Source organism: Mytilus edulis, chromosome 13 (genome assembly GCF_963676685.1).
Source record: "Mytilus edulis chromosome 13, xbMytEdul2.2, whole genome shotgun sequence".
Classification (NCBI taxonomy): domain Eukaryota; kingdom Metazoa; phylum Mollusca; class Bivalvia; order Mytilida; family Mytilidae; genus Mytilus; species Mytilus edulis.
The window spans coordinates 28,058,819-28,080,117 of record NC_092356.1 but is presented as its reverse complement, the minus strand read 5'-3'; the positions used below and the strand labels follow the sequence as shown (position 1 = coordinate 28,080,117).

Sequence of the window (21,299 nt, the reverse complement as noted above, 5' to 3'; positions counted from 1 at the left end):
CATCAGTGACGCTCATATCAAATATTTATAAAGCCAAACAAGTACAAAGTTGAAGACCATTGAGGATCCAAATTTTAAAAAAAATTGTGCCAAATGCGGCGGATGTAAATTATGCTTTGGAAATGAAAATCCTTAGTTTTTCGAAAAAATCGAAAATTTGTAAACAGGAAATTTATAAAAATGACCACATTATTGATATGCATGTCAACACCGTAACCGAAACACCTATACTTGCTTAAGACAAGAACATCTTAAATGACTATATTTTTTCTTATTTGGTTGGTAACATTTGAAAGTCATGATATTATAAAATAATAGTTTAGTTAACAAAACATATCTTTGTTCATCTTCTGTTCAGTATCATTTAAACTTTGCATAACATAAAGAATGAAAATGAATGAACAGTTAAAAAATAAGAACGTCCCAAATTTGTTTCTCAATTCGTCAAAATTTAGCCGGTTATAGTGTTTCTCCTTTTTGCAGACCGTGCAGTAACTTATAATTATTTTCATCGATCGTCCAACTGACTTTATCACTCTAGTCAGCTATTGATATGATTGCATATCATCAAATACGTAGTCCCGACCTAAATAACTTCGACGGGACTCTATAAGCTACGTCATAATGTTTGAACCACGGTGATAAGTTTGACCTAAATTTTCACTTCTTCGTACTATTCACATCAAAATTATTCGTTTTGTAAAATTATGTCCTTTCTCCATTTGAACTGTACATAAATCTGAGAATGGAAATGGGAAATGTGTCAAAGAGACAACAATCTGACAAAATAGCAGACAACATCCGAAGGCCACCAATGGCTCTTCACGCAGCGAGTAACTCCCGCACCCACCGGAGGAGTCCTTCGACTGGCCCCTAAATAAATATGTATATTAGTTGAGTGATAATGGACATCATACTAAACTCCAAATTATACATAAAAGACTACAATTAAAAATCATATACGACTAACAAAGTCCAGAGGCTTCTGACTTGGGACAGGCGCAAAACTGCGGCAGCGGTAAACCTATTTTTTAGGATCTCAACCTTACAACAAATTATTTTCATTTACCTATGTATTATTTTATTACAAATGGCGTTTTAGTGCAAGTTTTTTTTAAATAGTTTCACATTTCAACTATTCAACAGCGGTCAAATAACTGGACACATAAAAATACGAAGGTAACTATTCAACAGCGGTCAAATAACTGGACACATTAAAAAACGAAGGTAACTATTAAACAGCAGTTAAATCTCCGGACACATAAAAATACGAAGCTAACTATTCAACAGCAGTCAAATAACCGGACACATAAAAATACGAAGGTAACTATTCAACAGCAGTCACATAACCGGACACATAAAAATACGAAGGTAACTATTCAACAGCGGTCAAATAACCGGACACATAATAATACGAAGGTAACTTTTCAACAGCGGTCAAATCGCAGAACACATAAAAATACAAAGATAACTATTCAACAGCGGTCAAATAACCAGACACATAAAAATACGAAGGTTATTATTCAACAGCGGTCAAATAACCGGACACATAAAAATACAAAGGTAACTATTCAACAGCGGTCAAATAACAGGACACATCAAAATACGAAGATAACTTTTACAGCGGTCAAATAGTTGGACACATAAAAATACGAAGGTAACTATTCAACAGCGGTCAAATATCCGGACACATCAAAATACGCAGGTTATTATTCAACAGCGGTCATATAACCAGACACATAAAAATACAAAGGTTATTATTCAACAGCGGTCAAATAACCAGACACATAAAAATACAAAGGTAACTATTCAACAGGGGTCAAATAACACGACAAATAAAAATACGAAGACAACTATTCAACAGCGGTCAAATAACACGACACTTAAAAATACAAAGGTAACTATTCAACAGGTGTCAAATAACACGACAAATAAAAAAACGAAGGTAACTATTCAACAGCGGTCAAATAACACGTCAAATAAAAATACAAAGGTAAATATTCAACAGCGGTCAAATAACCGGACACATAGAAATACGAAGATAACTATTCAACAGCGGTCAAAAATCCGGACACATAAAAATACAAAGGTAACTATTCAACAACGGTCAAATAACCGGACACATCAAAATACGAAGGTAACTATTCAACAGCGGTCAAATAACCGGACACATAAAAATACGAAGGTTACTATTCAACAGCGGTCAAATAACCGGACACATAAAAATATGAAGATAACTATTCAACAGCGGTCAAATAACACGACACATAAAAATACAAAGGTAACTATTCAACAGCTGTCAAATAACACGACATATAAAATACGAAGGTAACTTTTCAACAGCGGTCAAATAGCACGTCAAATAAAAATACGAAGGTAACTTTTCAACAGCGGTCAAATAACACGTCAAATAAAAATACAAAGGTAACTATTCAACAGCGGTCAAATAACACGTCAAATAAAAATACAAAGGTAACTATTCAACAGCGGTCAAATAACACGACAAATAAATGGTAACTTTTCAACAGCGGTCAAATACCATGTCAAATAAAAATACGAAGGTAACTTTTCAACAGCGGTCAAATAACACGTCAAATAAAAATACAAAGGTAACTATTCAACAGCGGTCAAATAACCGGACACATAAAAATACGAAGATAACTTTTCAACAGCGGTCAAATAACACGACAAATAAAAATACGAAGATAACTATTAAACAGCGGTCAAATAACCGGACACATAAAAATACGAAGGTTACTATTCAACAGCGGTCAAATAACCGGACACATAAAAATACGAAGGTAACTATTCAACAGCGGTCAAATAACACGACAAATAAAAAAAAGGTAACTATTCAACAGCGGTCAAATAACACAACACATAGAAATACAAAGGTAACTATTCAACAGTTGTCAAATAACAGGACACATAAAAATAAGAAGATAACTATTCAACAGCGGTCAAATAACAGGACACATAAAAATACGAAGATAACTATTCAACAGCAGTCAAATAACACGACAAATAAAAATACGAAGGTAACTATTCAACAGCGGTCAAATAACCGGACACATAAAAATACAAAGATAACTATTCAACAGCGGTCAAATAACTGGACATATAAAAATACGCAGATAATTTTTCAACAGCGGTCAAATAACCGGACACATAAAAATACGAAGGTAACTATTCAACAGCGGTCAAATAACACGACAAATAAAAATACGAAGATAACTATTCAACAGCGGTCAAATAACCGGACACATAAAAATACGAAGATAACTATTCAACAGGGGTTAAATAACACGTCAAATAAGAATACGAAGGTAACTATTCAACAGCGGTCAAATAACCGGACATATAAAAATACGAAGATAACTATTCAACAGCGGTCAAATAACACGACAAATAAAAATACGAAGGAAACTATTCAACAGCGGTCAAATAACACAACACATAGAAATACAAAGGTAACTATTCAACAGAGGTCAAATAACAGGACACAGAAAAATAGGAAGATAACTATTCAACAGCGGTAAAAAACACGTCAATTAAAAATACAAAGGTAACTATTCAACAGCGGTCAAATAACCGGACACATAGAAATACGAAGATAACTATTCAACAGCGGTCAAAAATCCGGACACATAAAAATACAAAGGTAACTATTCAACAGCGGTCAAATAACCGGACACATCAAAATACGAAGGTAACTATTCAACAGCGGTCAAATAACCGGACACATAAAAATACGAAGGTTACTATTCAACAGCGGTCAAATAACCGGACACATAAAAATATGAAGGTAACTATTCAACAGCGGTCAAATAACACGACACATAAAAATACAAAGGTAACTATTCAACAGCTGTCAAATAACACGACATATAAAATACGAAGGTAACTTTTCAACAGCGGTCAAATAGCACGTCAAATAAAAATACGAAGGTAACTTTTCAACAGCGGTCAAATAACACGTCAAATAAAAAATACAAAGGTAACTATTCAACAGCGGTCAAATAACACGACAAATAAATGGTAACTTTTCAACAGCGGTCAAATACCATGTCAAATAAAAATACGAAGGTAACTTTTCAACAGCGGTCAAATAACACGTCAAATAAAAATACAAAGGTAACTATTCAACAGCGGTCAAATAACCGGACACATAAAAATACGAAGATAACTTTTCAACAGCGGTCAAATAACACGACAAATAAAAATACGAAGATAACTATTAAACAGCGGTCAAATAACCGGACACATAAAAATACGAAGGTTACTATTCAACAGCGGTCAAATAACCGGACACATAAAAATACGAAGGTAACTATTCAACAGCGGTCAAATAACACGACAAATAAAAAAAAGGTAACTATTCAACAGCGGTCAAATAACACAACACATAGAAATACAAAGGTAACTATTCAACAGTGGTCAAATAACAGGACACATAAAAATAAGAAGATAACTATTCAACAGCGGTCAAATAACAGGACACATAAAAATACGAAGATAACTATTCAACAGCGGTCAAATAACACGACAAATAAAAATACGAAGGTAACTATTCAACAGCGGTCAAAAAACCGGACACATAAAAATACAAAGATAACTATTCAACAGCGGTCAAATAACTGGACATATAAAAATACGCAGATAATTTTTCAACAGCGGTCAAATAACCGGACACATAAAAATACGAAGGTAACTATTCAACAGCGGTCAAATAACACGACAAATAAAAATACGAAGATAACTATTCAACAGCGGTCAAATAACCGGACACATAAAAATACGAAGATAACTATTCAACAGGGGTTAAATAACACGTCAAATAAGAATACGAAGGTAACTATTCAACAGCGGTCAAATAACCGGACATATAAAAATACGAAGATAACTATTCAACAGCGGTCAAATAACACGACAAATAAAAATACGAAGGAAACTATTCAACAGCGGTCAAATAACACAACACATAGAAATACAAAGGTAACTATTCAATAGAGGTCAAATAACAGGACAGAGAAAAATAGGAAGATAACTATTCAACAGCGGTAAAAAACAGGACACATAAAAATACAAAGGTAACTATTACAGCGGTCAAATAACAGGAAACATAAAAATACGAAGATACCTATTCAACAGCGGTCAAATAACTGGACACATAAAAATACGAAGATAACTATTCAACAGCGGTCAAATAACACGACAAATAAAAATACGAAGATAACTATTACAGCGGTCAAATAACAGGACACATAAAAATACGAAGGTGACTATTCAACAGGGGTCAAATAACACGTCAAATAAAAATACAAAGGTAACTATTCAACAGAGGTCAAATAACCGGACATATGAAAATACGAAGATAACTATTCAACAGCGGTCAAATAACACGACAAATAAAAATACGAAGATAACTATTCAACAGCGGTCAAATAACTGGACACATAAAAATACAAAGGTAACTATTACAGCGGTCAAATAACAGGACACTTAAAAATACGAAGATAACTATTCAACAGCGGTCAAATAACACGACAAATAAAAATACGAAGATAACTATTACAGCGTTCAAATAACAGGACACATAAAAATACGAAGATAACTATTCAACAGGGGTCAAATAACACGTCAAATAAAAATACGAAGGTAACTATTCAACAGCGGTCAAATAAACGGACACATAAAAATACGAAGGTGACTATTCAACAGGGGTCAAATAACACGTCAAGTAAAAATACAAAGGTAACTATTCAACAGAGGTCAAATAACACGTCAAATAAAAATACGAAGGTAACTTTTCAACAGCGGTCAAATAACACGACACTTAAAGATACGAAGGTAAGTATTATATCTTTATATATAAAAAAACATAAAGAAAAAACAAGTTCGAGTCCATTTATTATGTCATATGTAAGACAATTAAGGAGGTGTGGAGTTTGGTGTAGCCTAAATTTTTTAGTCTTTTGTTTTTATGTGAACTGTATTGTTGAAAGATGTTTGTCTTTTCTTTGTTTTCATATTGTCATTTAATTGAGTATTTTTCATTGAAATATGTTTTTTTTTCTTTGTCAGCTTGTAATATTCGTTCTTTTTTTATAAAGAACAAAATGTAAAGATTAAAAATGCCACATACGGTTTTCAACCAAAAGCAACGATCACAAAACATGTTTTAATCTGAATCGAAAGATATTTAGTTTTAATAATACAACCAACTTTTTTTCAAGCGGAATTTATCTATTGTCATAAATTACTTAAAGGTTTTCTTAGCCTCATCGTTTGACGTCTACATATCTCAACTTGTTTGATTTGTTGTATATTATAATGTATTTGATTTTTATCGAAAGAAATCTCTGTTATTCCGAAAAATTATTACACCAGCGTTTAATTATCATTAACCTTTTCAAGACTTTTCCTGAATGTTATTATCGCTACAAAGAAATGGTGCCCTATTACAATTCATTGTACAGATATCTTATACGTTAAGGTATTCTGTCTTATTTGGTAATATTCTATACAAATCACAAACAATTCCTGAATTTCTCTTAGCGTTTTGTTTTTTACGCAATTTTTAAATATATATTACAACAATGACTTTGTATTAAAGCTTGTTCTAATTTTTTCCAAATTGAATTTAGATTTTGTTTTATCTTCATAACATCAGTATCAATGATAAACTATCATGGCACCAAAACAACACCCTCTTCCATATTCGAAAAAAGACTAAGACCAACAAAACAGTTCAGATAAAATAATTCATTATAGAATGAAAATTGACTATACCATTCAATACAGCAGGACGCCTTTTCATATTAAAGGTTTTTGAACTTTGACGCACATTGATAATTACATTCTAGAAACAGATGTCAAATATCAGGAAACTAGTAAATGGAAAAGTAGCTATTATGTACTTAAAAAAAGAAAAGAAGTGCGTGTCCTTTTGAACCTAGTTGTATTATCGGATTCATTTGATCATTTGACAAATTGAAAAGTACATTATCATATACGGTTTAAAACACCCAACATATTAATTTTGCTGATACATCAGAATGGACTAACAAGCGCATGAGCTTTGGTTTTCTAATAACCAAAAAGTGAGATATGATATGTCATCAAATTCAGCCAGTCGTGCGTTTGGGTGGAGCTCGTATTACTCAGTCTTTGGTTTTATGTGAAGTGTATGTTAAATGGTCTTAAATGTCTTTTATTCATTTACAATTAAGGTAATTGTATGGTAGATTCAGATTTTCTATGGTCTGCTTCTTCAACTGATGATGTAAAATAAGGCAACAGTAGTTTAAATTTTGTACGTCAGACAGTCGCTTTGTTTTAAAAAAAAAAAACCCACACGAGTGCCGTTCAATTATTTTTTTTTTACTAAAATACAAAAGTACGAAGATGAAGAGCATAAGTCCCAATTCATAAAGGTTTTGCAAATACAGCTAAGGTTATGCAATCGCTGTGTAGAATGTCCTTATAACATGTATAACCTTTTGATTCGAACGTCTCTGATGAGTCTGTTGAAGACGAAACGTCTGTCTGGAGTACAAAATCATTGCTTCAGATCTTTGATCAGTTTTTATATAGGATTTTTTGTATGATTGATTTACAGAATCACATGGACAGTTTTTCATAAGCTCATTGGTGCAGTGTGTTACAGGACTTAAATACTAAATTTCTAAATTTTATAAAAAATAGATGGGTGAATTGCATGTTCATTGGTTCAATGATGGATAACGCAGGGAGCATGTACAGATGCCAATTCAAATCTAAGTTTTGTTGTGTTGTCGGAGGATCGATTGTGGACGTTGTACAGATACTTCAGGAAGTTACTACAAAGTTAGAATGATGGTTAATGACAGTGGCGTCCAACAACATAAATAGAGCAATCAATCAATGTGATAGTTATAGGTTTTATAACGAGTGAGAAATGAGTATAGCTCGATTTCAACTTGAGTTATTTAATTTCAATAAGATAAAAAAAACGAGCCTTCGTATTACTTGATTTATGTCACTTGACTGGGCGGGATTTAACCGTTCGCTTATCCAAAACTGATCCAACAATAGACAGATGTTTCGGGATAAACTCATCAATGATGTGTCCAGTTACATATATTCGTCCCATAATATTACTCAGTTCAACAGTTCAATAGTATATCTATTTGGTGACACTGACAGGTGATTAGAAATCAATTGAGATAACATTGGTATTAGAATGTATTAATACTTTAAAAAAAATTAACGAGATTCAATTAAAAAAAATAAAATCAAGCGATACCCAATGTTATTTAGTTGTTAAACCTATTTCTCTTATGGTCACAACTCTCAACGTGTTAAAGTTAAAATTCCGCGAAATGTGAACCTAGTTAGTTTCCTGCACATTATGTTGTCGTATATTCCATTCTGGTGTCAGAAACTTTTAACCTTTTAAGGAGGTAGACCTAGGTTAAGGGAAATAACTCTTAAAATCATCAGTACGTTTGTGTCAACCATTTTCAAAAACATATTCTAAGCTTCTAGGTTACATAGAATATTTTTAATCTGTTTCAGGTAAATGCTTAAAAAACATTGATGAACTTGACTTTTACAAACGCTTAACTGATTTAAAGAGTTATCTCCCTGAACCAAGGTCTACCCCCTTAAACCGCTTAAAAATTTAACAAATTTTGACAACAAGAATATTGTCAGATGAAATGGGTTGGTGTTTTGTATGTTATTAGTGTCATGTCAAGTCAATCAAATTAACGCAGATTTTCGTATCACACTTTTGTATCACACATCGTGTATAAATACAGAACTTTGAATGTTTTCATTTCGAAATATATCATAAACTGTAATATTAGGATAAAAAGCAGTCATGTCAAGTCAATCAAATTAACGCAGATTTTCGTATCACATTTTTGTATCACACATCGTGTATAAATACAGAACTTTGAATGTTTTCTTTTCGAAATATATCATAAACTGTAATATTAGGATAAAAAGCAGTCATGTCAAGTCAATCAAATTAACGCAGATTTTCGTATCACATTTTTGTATCACACATCGTGTATAAATACAGAACTTTGAATGTTTTCTTTTCGAAATATATCATAAACTGTAATATTAGGATAAAAAGCAGTCTGAACCGAAATGTAAAATGTAAAATTACAATTGCCTTCCATACTTATTTGTAATTTAATCATTTGCAACGAAGACCAGTTACATATGTAAAAAACAATGGGGAAATACAAATGACAAACTTAATATAGCAAAGACTGTTGAAAGTGGTGTTCATCATGATCAATCAATCAATCAACGATTATGATTACAATCATTAAGCATCTGCATGGATTTTATCATTACGGAAGAGAGGCGAGTGATCCCAGAGGTATATTTTAACTTAAAAAATAGTTCCTTAATGTCATGCTCTATGCTCGTTTTAACATGGGTAGGTATATTATTTGTCTATATTTTACATAAATATGGTCAAATATAAGGCCTACCCATGTTAAAATGAGCATAGAGCATGACACGAAGGAATTATTTCGATTCTAATAAGACAAATACAGTATTTTTTTATGTCGACCCGTACGAAAATACCTGAAAAATGTTTAGTTGTTCTCGTCCCCCCCCCCCCCCCCTTGGTTTTGTACAATACATGTTCATGTTTAATAAATTTAAAAACTAAAAGCAGGGGAATACCAGTTTTGAATCAATAATATATAATAAAAGTTTATGTAAGCTTCTAATATGTATATATTGTATTAAAATAAACATGACAATAACGAGAATATAAAGAGTTAATTTGTGCAAAATATCAAATATCAAATATGTTTTAGAACACGGCTTTGTTTACAAAGCGTTATATGCACGTCATATTAGAATCATTAATAGAGATTAACATTTATAAACATGCAGCAATTTCATACAGCAAAATAATGCAACAATATCATGTAGAAGGTTTTATAGGAATATTGTATTACTCAACTTGTATGTCAACAACACAAAGTTGGAATTCCAAATGAGTGACATCTGTAGTGTACAAATACATTGATGTAAGATTAACGTTAAAGCATTGTATAAAAATCGACATTTTATCAATGAGATAAAGTCGACATCTTTTAAATATGGGTGAATATTTCATATCTTGCTACCTTTATAATTGGCTAAATTCATTTTTAAGAAATAGAATCCTCTGTGTTCAAATGATCAATCTATTGAAAAAAATTGTTTCGATTATTTCAACATTTGGCAAACAGTAAATTTACATAAAAGCATATATCAATGATACTCAAAATTAAACTTGCTGAAACAGCCCAGTTTAAAAGAATTGTACAAGTACGCAGTAACGTTCAATTATTTTATCTTTGTCAATATGTGTTATTATTTTATTTTAATCATTATCAAACTGCTGTTTATCTGGGACGTTCAGATACGCAGCTTCTGTTGTATTTTTTCTAAAACATAAAACATATTTGAAATTTATTTATCTAGGGCATGCTATGCCTGAAATTTTTTACAGATGCGCAGGTTTGTCTGTACTCAGAGTAAATTTTGAGGTGAAAATACGGCCATTTTAGCCATAGGGTCCACATGAACCTTAAATAAAACAAAACAAAACAAAAATATTGCAATTGTTTAACCTCTCAAGACAAAAAGATTTTTGTGACATATTTCAACACATCAATGAAATTATATACACATCCAATAGTAAACATCATGAAATTACGGACAAATTATTAGATTTACTATTAAATTGGTTCATTTGAACATAAAGCTGCTTCCATCACAGATACATTATTTTCCTATTTTCAGAAATCAAAACATTACTTAAATTACAATTTATTCTCACCATATTCTGATCAGAAAAAATCCTTTCCTTTTAGGTTGTTCGAACTCATTGACATGAATCATCGTGCAATGTCATATCGCTTCTCCTTCATTCATTGTAGGTAACACCATCTGAAAACAAAAACATTCTATTCAATTCTATGTACAATCAAACAGACCGCTGAACGCGGACCTCGACGAAGACACCTTATAATTCAATACACATCACTCCGGTAAACAGCGTTAATATCAAGTGACATCTCACACTAAATTATTCCACTTTCTCAATAAGTCTATTCTTTTCTTACAAAGTCTTTAAAGAGCATTTTCTATCAGTATGTACGATGTAATAATCAATGAAAAGTCCACAACACTCAAAAGTAACAATAGAAACTATTTACCCTGTATAAACAATTTATTATTCTCCTTTCAACTTCAGGTTTCCAAAATGGCCAGAGCCCACACTTCCACATATATTTTATATAGCGATAGCACTTTGCCCCGCACGGCACAACACATATCTGACCACCTGGGTTGATAATAACTACCCAAGGTCTAAATCCCAAAACATTTTGCCACCGAGGTCAAACATTACCATCTAGTTCTATCAAGAAGCCGCCAAGGCGAATATAAATGACCACCAAGGTCTTGACGCCCCCAATGCTAGGATTTTTAATTCAATGTTGCCACCAAGACAAATGTGAAAAAATCATCAAAATAACCACCTAGGTCTATTGCCACCAAGGCATATATAAATGACCACCTAGGTCTATTGCCACCAAGGCATATATAAATGATCACCTAGGTATATTGCCACCAAGGCATATATAAATGACCACCAAGGTCTTAAAGCCACCAAGGCAAATGTAAGTAAAAGTTAAAGAATATAGTTACTTTGCCGACAACACGTGGAGCACGACCTTCCCACAGCTTGGATATTGAAAGAATGAGGATGTATCACATGTACTTCCGCCAAAGATATCAACCAATGAGGTTATGTTTCATAAGCTCATTGGTGCAGTGTGTTACAGGACTTAAATACTAAATTTCAATATTTTATAAAAAATAGATGGGTGAATTGCATGTTCATTCAAGTTGGTTCAATGAAGGATAACGCAGGGAGCAGGTACCGATGCCAATTCAAATCTAAGTTTTGTTGTGTTGTCGGAGGATCGATTGTGGACGTTGTACAGATACTTCAGGAAGTTACTACAAAGTTAGAATGATGGTTAATGACAGTGGCGTCCAACAACATATATAGATCAATCAATCAATGTGATAGTTATAGGTTTCATAACGAGTGAGAAATGAGTATAGCTCGATTTCAACTCGAGTTATTTAATTTCAATAAGATGAAAAACGAGCCTTCGTATTACTTGATTTATGTCACTTGACTGGGCGGGATTTAACCGTTCGCTTATCCAAAACTGATCCAACAATAGACAGATGTTTCGGGATAAACTCATCAATGATGTGTCCAGTCATTCGTCCCATAATATTACTCAGTTCAACAGTTCAATAGTATATCTATTTGGTGACACTGATAGGTGATTAGAAATCAATTGAGATAACATTGGTATTAGAATGTATTAATACTTTAAAAAAAATTAACGAGATTCAATTAAAAAAAATAAAATCAAGCGATACCCAATGTTATTTAGTGTTGTTAAACCTATTTCTCTTATGGTCACAACTCTCAACGTGTTAAAGTTAAAATTCCGCGAAATGTGAACCTAGTTAGTTTCCTGCACATTATGTTGTCGTATATTCCATTCTGGTGTCAGAAACTTTTAACCTTTTAAACCGCTTAAAAATTTAACAAATTTTGACAACAAGAATATTGTCAGATGAAATGGGTTGGTGTTTTGTATGTTATTAGCGTCATGTCAAGTCAATCAAATTAAGGTGGTACCTAACACTACAGGGAGATAACTCTGTAAAGTCAGCTTAACGTTTTAATTACGTTGTGTTGTAAAAGGAATATTAAGCTTCTCAATGATCAAAATAGGTGTTTGTCAAATTGCTATATAACCAGTGTAATTTTTCTGACAAAACTGTTGGTTCAATTTTTTTAAAATTTTTATATTTTTGTTAAAGTGTCAAAGTAAATACTTTGACAAAATTTTATGAAAATTAAACGAGCCAAATTAATTTCAGTGATGGTGTTGGGTACCACCTTAACGCAGATTTTCGTATCACATTTTTGTATCACACATCGTGTATAAATACAGAACTTTGAATGTTTTCATTTCGAAATATATCATAAACTGTAATATTAGGATAAAAAGCAGTCTGAACCGAAATGTAAAATGTAAAATTACAATTGCCTTCCATACTTATTTGTAATTTAATCATTTGCAACGAAGACCAGTTACATATGTAAAAACAATGGGGAAATACAAATGACAAACTTAATATAGCAAAGACTGTTAAAAGTGGTGTTCAACCAACGGATATGATCACAATCATTAAGCATCTGCATGGATTTTATCATTACGGAAGAGAGGCGAGTGATCCCGGAGGTATATTTTAACTTAAAAAATAATTCCTTAATGTCATGCTCTATGCTCGTTTTAACATGGGTAGGTATATTATTTTTCTATATTTTACATAAATATAGTCAAATATAAGGCCTACCCATGTTAAAATGAGCATAGAGCATGACACGAAGGAACTATTTCGATTCTAATAAGACAAATACAGTATTTTTTTATGTCGACACGTACGAAAATACCTGAAAAATGTTTAGTTGTTCTCGTCCACCCCCCTTGGTTTTGTACAATACATGTTCATGTTTAATAATTTTAAAAACTAAAAGCAGGGGAATACCAGTTTTGAATAAATAATATATAATAAAAGTTTATGTAAGCTTCTAATATGTATATATTGTATTAAAATAACCATGACAATAACGAGAATATAAAGAGTTAATTTGTGCAAAATATCAAATATCAAATATGTTTTAGAACACGGCTTTGTTTACAAAGCGTTATATGCACGTCATATTAGAATCATAAATAAAGATTAACATTTATAAACGCAGCAATTTCATACAGCAAAATAATGCAACAATATCATGTAGAAGGTTTTATAGGAATATTGTATTACTCAACTTGTATGTCAACAACACAAAGTTGGAATTCCAAATGAGTGACATCTGTAGTGTACAAATACATTGATGTAAGATTAACGTTAAAGCATTGTATAAAAATCGACATTTTATCAATGAGATAGAGTCGACATCTTTTAAATATGGGTGAATATTTCATATCTTGCTACCTTTATAATTGGCTAAATTCATTTTTAAGAAATAGAATCCTCTGTGTTCAAATGATCAATCTATTGAAAAAAATTGTTTCGATTATTTCAACATTTGGCAAACAGTAAATTTACATAAAAGCATATATCAATGATACTCAAAATTAAACTTGCTGAAACAGCCCAGTTTAAAAGTATTGTACAAGTACGCAGTCACGTTCAATTATTTTATCTTTGTCAATATGTGTTATTATTTTATTTTAATCATTATCAAACTGCTGTTTATCTGGGACGTTCAGATACGCAGCTTCTGTTGTACCCATATTCTCAGTGCTGGATATAATCTTGCATCCAGTTCATGTTAAGTTATGGGCATAGAAAACTCTGGAGGAGAGAACCAAATACATGATAATGTCAGTACGTTTCAGAAACCAAATTGTGGACTACTATGCACAATGGTATTCATAAGAGCTCACTGGATATAGTGCGGAGGTGTGTCCTAAATTACTACTCTGGAGATAAAAAATGAAGCATTATAATCAATATTATTGTCATCTGAGATCTATAAACTAATTGTAATGAAATAGCAAGCAAACACATACGAATCCACTTGCCCTAATTGACCTTTCCCAATAAACAGCACTAACCGATCTAAGCTGGTATAATATTTCAAATTTGACAACGGTAGAGTAATTATAACCTCATTGGTTGTACATGTGATACATCCTCATTTTTGCAATATATTCTTTAACTTATACTTACATTTGCCTTGGTTGCAGTATAGCCTTGGTGGCTTTAAGACCTTGGTAGTCATTTATATATGCCTTGGTTGCAATAGACTTAGGTGATCATTTATATATGCCTTGGTGGCAATAGACCTAGGTGGTCATTTTTATATGCCTTGCCTTGGTATCAAATATACCTAGGTGGTCATTTTATGATAAAAAAAATTATATTTTTTTACATTTTTCTTGGTGGCAACGATTAATTAAAATACTAGCCTTGGGGGCTTTAATACTTTGGTGGTCATTTATATTCGCCTTGGTGGCTTCTTAAAAGAACTAGATGGTAATGTTTGACCTCGGTGGCAACAATATTTTGGATTAAGACCTTGTGTAGTTATTGTAAACCAAGGTGGTCAGATATATAGTATGCCGTGCGGCAGTTAAACTGTTAAATGCAGGGCAAAGTGCTATCGCGTTATTATATTTTAGGAAGAAGTGGGGGCTCTGGCCATTTTGAAAGAAGAATAATAAATTGTTTACAGGGTAAATAGTTTCTTTTGCAACTTTTGAGTGTTGTGGATTTTTTTATTTATTATTACATCGTACATACTGATAGAACGTGCTTTTTGAAGACTTTGATAGAAAGGAATACAAAGATTGAGAAGTGGAATAATTTAGTGTAAAATTACATGTCACTTGATATTGTTGTTTGCCAGAGTAATATGGTTTAAATTATAAGGTGTCTGCGTCGAGGTCCGCGTTTAGCGGTCTGTTTGATTTTACATAGAATTGAATAGAATGCTATTGTTTTCAGGTGATGTTACCTACAGTTTCGACAAGCTGGTGAATGAAGGAGAAGCAATATGACATTGCACGATAATTCATCTCAATGAGTTCGATCAACCTAAAGGGAAAGGATTTTTCTTATCAGAATCTGGTGAGAACAATTTGCAAGTTTAAGTAATGTATTGATTTCAGAAAATGTGATAAAAATGATAAAAAAAAAATTGGTGAAAATTATGTTTGTCTGTATTGAAAAAGGCAGAAGATGCCGATATGGCACGGTACTATATTAAAAAAAAAAACCATATGTGATGGAAACAGTTTTATGTTCAAATGAACCAGTTTAAAGGTAATTATAGTTACTGTAATCGTCGGTAATTTTATGATGTTTACTATTGGATGTGTATATAATTTCATTGATGTGTTGAAATATGTCACAAAATTTGTTTCTCTTGGGAGATAAAATAATGGTTGCAATATTTTTGTTTTGTTTTATTTAATAAATATAATGTTGAATGGTTTTATATACTAATACCAATGTATACTAAAATTGTAATGTATGGATCAATTTTTTAATTTAAAATTCTTTGTCTACAGTTCGAGGGACACTGATTCCCTAGTGGTTTAACACGTGGATTGTAGGCGAAGGGATTTTTCCTTTTCAATTCTTAAGTACAAATAAACAAGTTGTTATTGATTCATATATTTTCAGCAGAGTTGTGAAGAATCTAGCGGAAATACAATTGTCAATGTTCCTTTTAGATTAGAAAGTAAAGAGAGTGTTTGATTTAACAACAGTAAAGTAAGAGACAAGCAAACATAGTTGACACTTGAAGGTGAAGTCCCTTTGCTTACAACACGTTTTCCACAAGCTGAAGTCCTTTTGCTTACAACAAGTTTTCCACATACTGAAGTCCTTTTGCTTACAATGGAATTTAAGTTAATAGACTTAAATTCAGTTATCGCCGGGGCCACTCACGGATTGTGTTTCATGTTTTAGATTACCCAACATGTGTGACGTTATATTCTGTGACGTCATTTAGTCCTTTTTAGAATTGCATCGCAGCAAGCAGGCTGTTTAAATTTTGTAAGCGGTAAACTTGAAAATTGAAATGGTAAAGTAAACTAGTGTAAGAATTTGTATGGTTATAACCTAACTCATGCTTCTAATGTTTATTAGAAGTAATCTTAGAAAGAATTCGTTTTATCGATCGTCATTTTTTAACCATATTGCATCGCCACGTGGAGAGCACATGCAAAGACTGAATGAGAAATTGGTCCCATGAATGGATTATTCGTTTTCATTTTTATAATTATTTAATTTTTACAAGTGTGAGTAATTAGATGCAACATTGTCCTAAGATTTGCAGATTATAATCATGTTTACCATGCGTCATTGTATATTTCTACATAAATTAGATGCACGACGAGTTTAATTTGTTTTTATTTTAATTTTTTTATATATTATTTTTCCCCATATCTTATACTATTTAAATTGAGTATTGACAGATCGTCTAGTGCCTATGGGTAAGCCTAACAAATTGTATTTTGCGCTGTAGCAGCATGCAGGTTAGTAACGTGTCTTTAATGATTATGTGTTGTGGGGCAGGTGTTATTTAATGAACTCCCGAAAACTTTCGAATTAAAAGTAAATATTCCTTAAGAGGGTATACATCGGTAATTGTGTTTCTAGATCTCTCATAGCACATATACAACAAATATTCCATGAAAGGATATGAACGTAAAAGAGACGTACTCTTTGGGGCGAAGGACCCAGGTTTGTAACCGGAAGTTATACTTTCGATACAAATAAACAAAATCTTGGAAATCTTGAACAGAGACCATACCCGGAGTTAAGAAGCAGTAGCCAAAAGAAATCATAGCTAAATGTTAGCTTGCTGGTGGATTTAAGCAAATATTATTATTATCTGTATATATCCGGCTATAAATTTTGCGTGTACCTACACATGATTTGTGTACTAAAAATTGTCTAGAGTCGTTCATCACAGTGACATGTATACATTTTTTAGTTGCTACTACTCTCTAGCCTAGACTAGGTCGATATGGTATGAATAGTTCAGTTAAATCAAGAATTTAGCCATATGTAAACAGGCCACAGCTTGAATTATTGTTGTAATAACTCAATTATATACTAACATTACACTACGTTGCTATCAACTGACTATGGATTTAAGTTTAATAAATATATAAATCTGTATATATACCAATTTTGAATTATTTGTTTTTAAATTATTGTAACTATTATCAACACAACTACATGTATGAGTATACATAATTTGTAATTGTTATTGTTTCTTTGTACAGTCATTTGGTTTTGTTATGTCAATGCTATGTAGCATGGTGGAACTAATATTTACTTTTTGTTGAGTTGTAGCACAATGTTGGGTAGATCAGTTAGAGACCTTGCTCGGCCACAGAACACGGCCAAGGGTTGTAACAGTTGGACCAGAGACTTGAACAGCAAGGAAACACCAGTTTTTACGGATGGGTTACCAGACTGGACTGGATTCACGACTCATCACGCCACTAACTCAACTCCTTTGGTCACCTACATTTGTACATTGAATCATCATCAGAAGTTATTTATGCCAACCGCTAGAGTTTTGCATTAGTATGATCCAGTTGAGAATTTTTCAGGTAATCGTCAGATTTAATAGTTAAAAGCAGTATATTACTTTTAAATTAAACCCCCTCATGTACAAATTAAAATGTACATGTGATTACAACATATAACAAACATATTTACAATGTATATAGATTAAGACAACTTTTTCTAATCTTATGGGTTAGATTGAAAAGATTTGTGTAACGTTTGTATCTCAGTTTCTAAACTTAAAATTGCTGAATGTGTTACTTTTACAAATTTATATGGCCTTGCAATGATGGGATGCCGCATCATGTGTTTGAAATAAAAAACTTTCGTAAATATGAGGTTACATTCTATATAATTGTTATATAATATATTACATTGAAACTTTTAAATGTTGTTTGGTATTTATCACATTTTGAATGGAGGACGCTATTGATTTATATAACATTATAATATTTATCTTGTTTAAACAAAAAAAATCAGATATGCATGTACTGCATGAATACAGATTTTGCAATAAAGTACCACAATTTAAAGGACAAAAGTTTATAGAAGTGTATATTTATTGATCACTAATTTAGGACAGACTTCTTACTGCTGTTTGCCACAAACCCTACCAACCAGTCTCAGGGTGTGGGACATTTTCATTATTATTGATTTTTTTTTATACATGTATGTATATATTAAGGGAAAAAAGGGGTCCAATGGTTTTATCTTGTAATCAACTTTTAAATGAGACTATTTCAAGTTTTGTGTAATTTAAATTTGTCAGTAGCAGTTAAATGGATATGTACATGTAATATTAGCAAATCTAGTACAAACTAAGTAATTATTTACAGCTTGTCTTGCAGTCTGCTCCACCGTTAAAAATCTTTAGTATTTAGGTGTCGAAAACAGCTTTAATTTATATATATACATTTGTACTAGTCTAGAATGTATTGTAATCTTCATCCTGGGAATTCTAGAAGTTGCCCAATTTATGAGTATCGTACACTGTATGTTTAGGTGCCATTTGTTATTTTAGGCTGGTGCATTACGAGGAACTTTTCATTTGCATGAATCATTGGCCCTACTGGTTGCTTGGAAACAGTTTTTTCCAAATTATGGTTGTTATTTATTATGAAATTATAGTCAGATAGTACCGGTTGAATTTCAGTAACAGTTAGCTGAATGCTGGGACTATTTGAAATGTTATGCTTTTAATTATGAGGGTATCTAGATGTTGTTAAGCACTTGTTTGTGTTTTGTTTTTTGTGTAACACAGGTCATCCTTTATAACTTTTGATTGTCCTAACAGGTAACTTTAACCAGGTTTACTTTGATTAATATAGGCCTTCTTGTGATATCCAAGTTCAAATCACCTTGTCCTTTAATGGAAATAAGGTTTCATTTGGGCAACCTGGTTCAAACCCAAGATGAGAGAGAGAGAGTGGTTGCTGCTGTTTTACTAAATGTTTGTTTCTGCGTACATGGATTTAGACTATGTATAGGGTTCTCATAGTCATTCTTTTAATTTGCGTTTGCCTGAAATGATCCAGTTATTCTTGCCTGGTATTACAGTGACTTGACTGATAGTGTTGCTATCCACCAATTGCAATTCATTCAAAATTTTGACCAAATTGCAATTTGTTTTATTAAACCAAATTGTTCAACTGGTCAGAAATTTGAACAAATTGTTCAGTCAAAATGTGAAAGTGCAAGGTGATAAAATAAATCATACTTACAATCCTATAAGACTTTAACTCCACTGTGTTGATGTTATTTTTAAATTAGTTTATCAATCTGTATAGTTATATATAGCTATTACCATACTAAAGGTGAACTGTTTTATTTGTAATTGCTATAAAAATGTCCAAACTAAGCTTTTATATAGTTTTTCTTTCAAAATGTATTCTATATTCATAAGAATCACACAGTATATGAATAAAAACATTATATTCAGTAAAATAATTTGTAAAATTGCAATATATTTGTAGGAAGGGGAGATAATCTTTTTTGGTTTCAAAAAGTCTTTATTCAAAAGAATAGTATTTTAGGTTATTTCCCCAAGGAAACTTATCAATAGCATATTGTTATTTCACATATAGTTTACTGAATATATGATGTATTATTTTAAATGATATATGATTCTTATAAATATAAAATCCTTTTCGAAAGAAAAACTATATAAAAGCTTAGTTTGGACATTTTTATAGCAATTCAAAATAAAATAGTTGACCTTTAGTATGGTAATGGCTATAATATAACATATATGATATAATATATCAATACAGTGGAGTTAAAGGCTTATAGGATTGTAAGTATATTTTATTTTATCACCTTGCACTTTCACATTTTGACTGAACAATTTGTTCAAATTTTTGACCAGCTGAACAATTTGGATTAATAAAACAAATTGCAATTTGGTCAAAATTTTGAATGAGTTGCAATTGGTATAATTATATTATATCATATATGTTATATTATAGCCATTACCATACTAAAGGTCAACTATTTTATTTTGAATTTCTATAAAAATGTCCAAACTAAGCTTTTATATAGTTTTTCTTTCGAAAAGGATTTTATATTTATAAGAATCATATATCATTTAAAATAATACATCATATATTCAGTAAACTATGTGTGAAATAACAATATGCTATTGATAAGTTTCCTTGGGGAAATAACCTAAACTACTATTCTTTTGAATAAAGACTTTTTGAAACCAAAAAAGATTATCTCCCCTTCCTACAAATATATTGCAATTTTACAAATATTTTACTGAATATGATGTTTTTATTCATATACTGTGTGATTCTTATGAATATAGAATACATTTTGAAAGAAAAACTATATAAAAGCTTAGTTTGGACATTTTTATAGCAATTACAAATAAAACAGTTCACCTTTAGTATGGTAATACACAAATGTAGCTATATATAACTATACAGATTGATAAACTAATTTAAAAATAACATCAACACAGTGGAGTTAAAGTCTTATAGGATTGTAAGTATGATTTATTATATCACCTTGCACTTTCACATTTTGACTGAAAAATTTGTTCAAATTTCTGACCAGTTGAACAATTTGGTTTAATAAAACAAATTGCAATTTGGTCA

General features: G+C 31.6%; 1 long non-coding RNA gene across 1 annotated transcript in view; it reads left to right on the top strand.

Annotated features, from left to right (window-relative positions):
- The first annotated feature begins 17,486 nt into the window (after positions 1-17,486).
- The window catches only part of LOC139501192 (uncharacterized), a 5,613-nt gene continuing 1,800 nt past the window's right edge, over positions 17,487-21,299 (top strand). Inside the window, exon 1 of the long non-coding RNA XR_011658484.1 lies at positions 17,487-18,245. This is a non-coding gene — a long non-coding RNA (uncharacterized lncRNA). The remainder of the gene's footprint in view (positions 18,246-21,299) is intronic.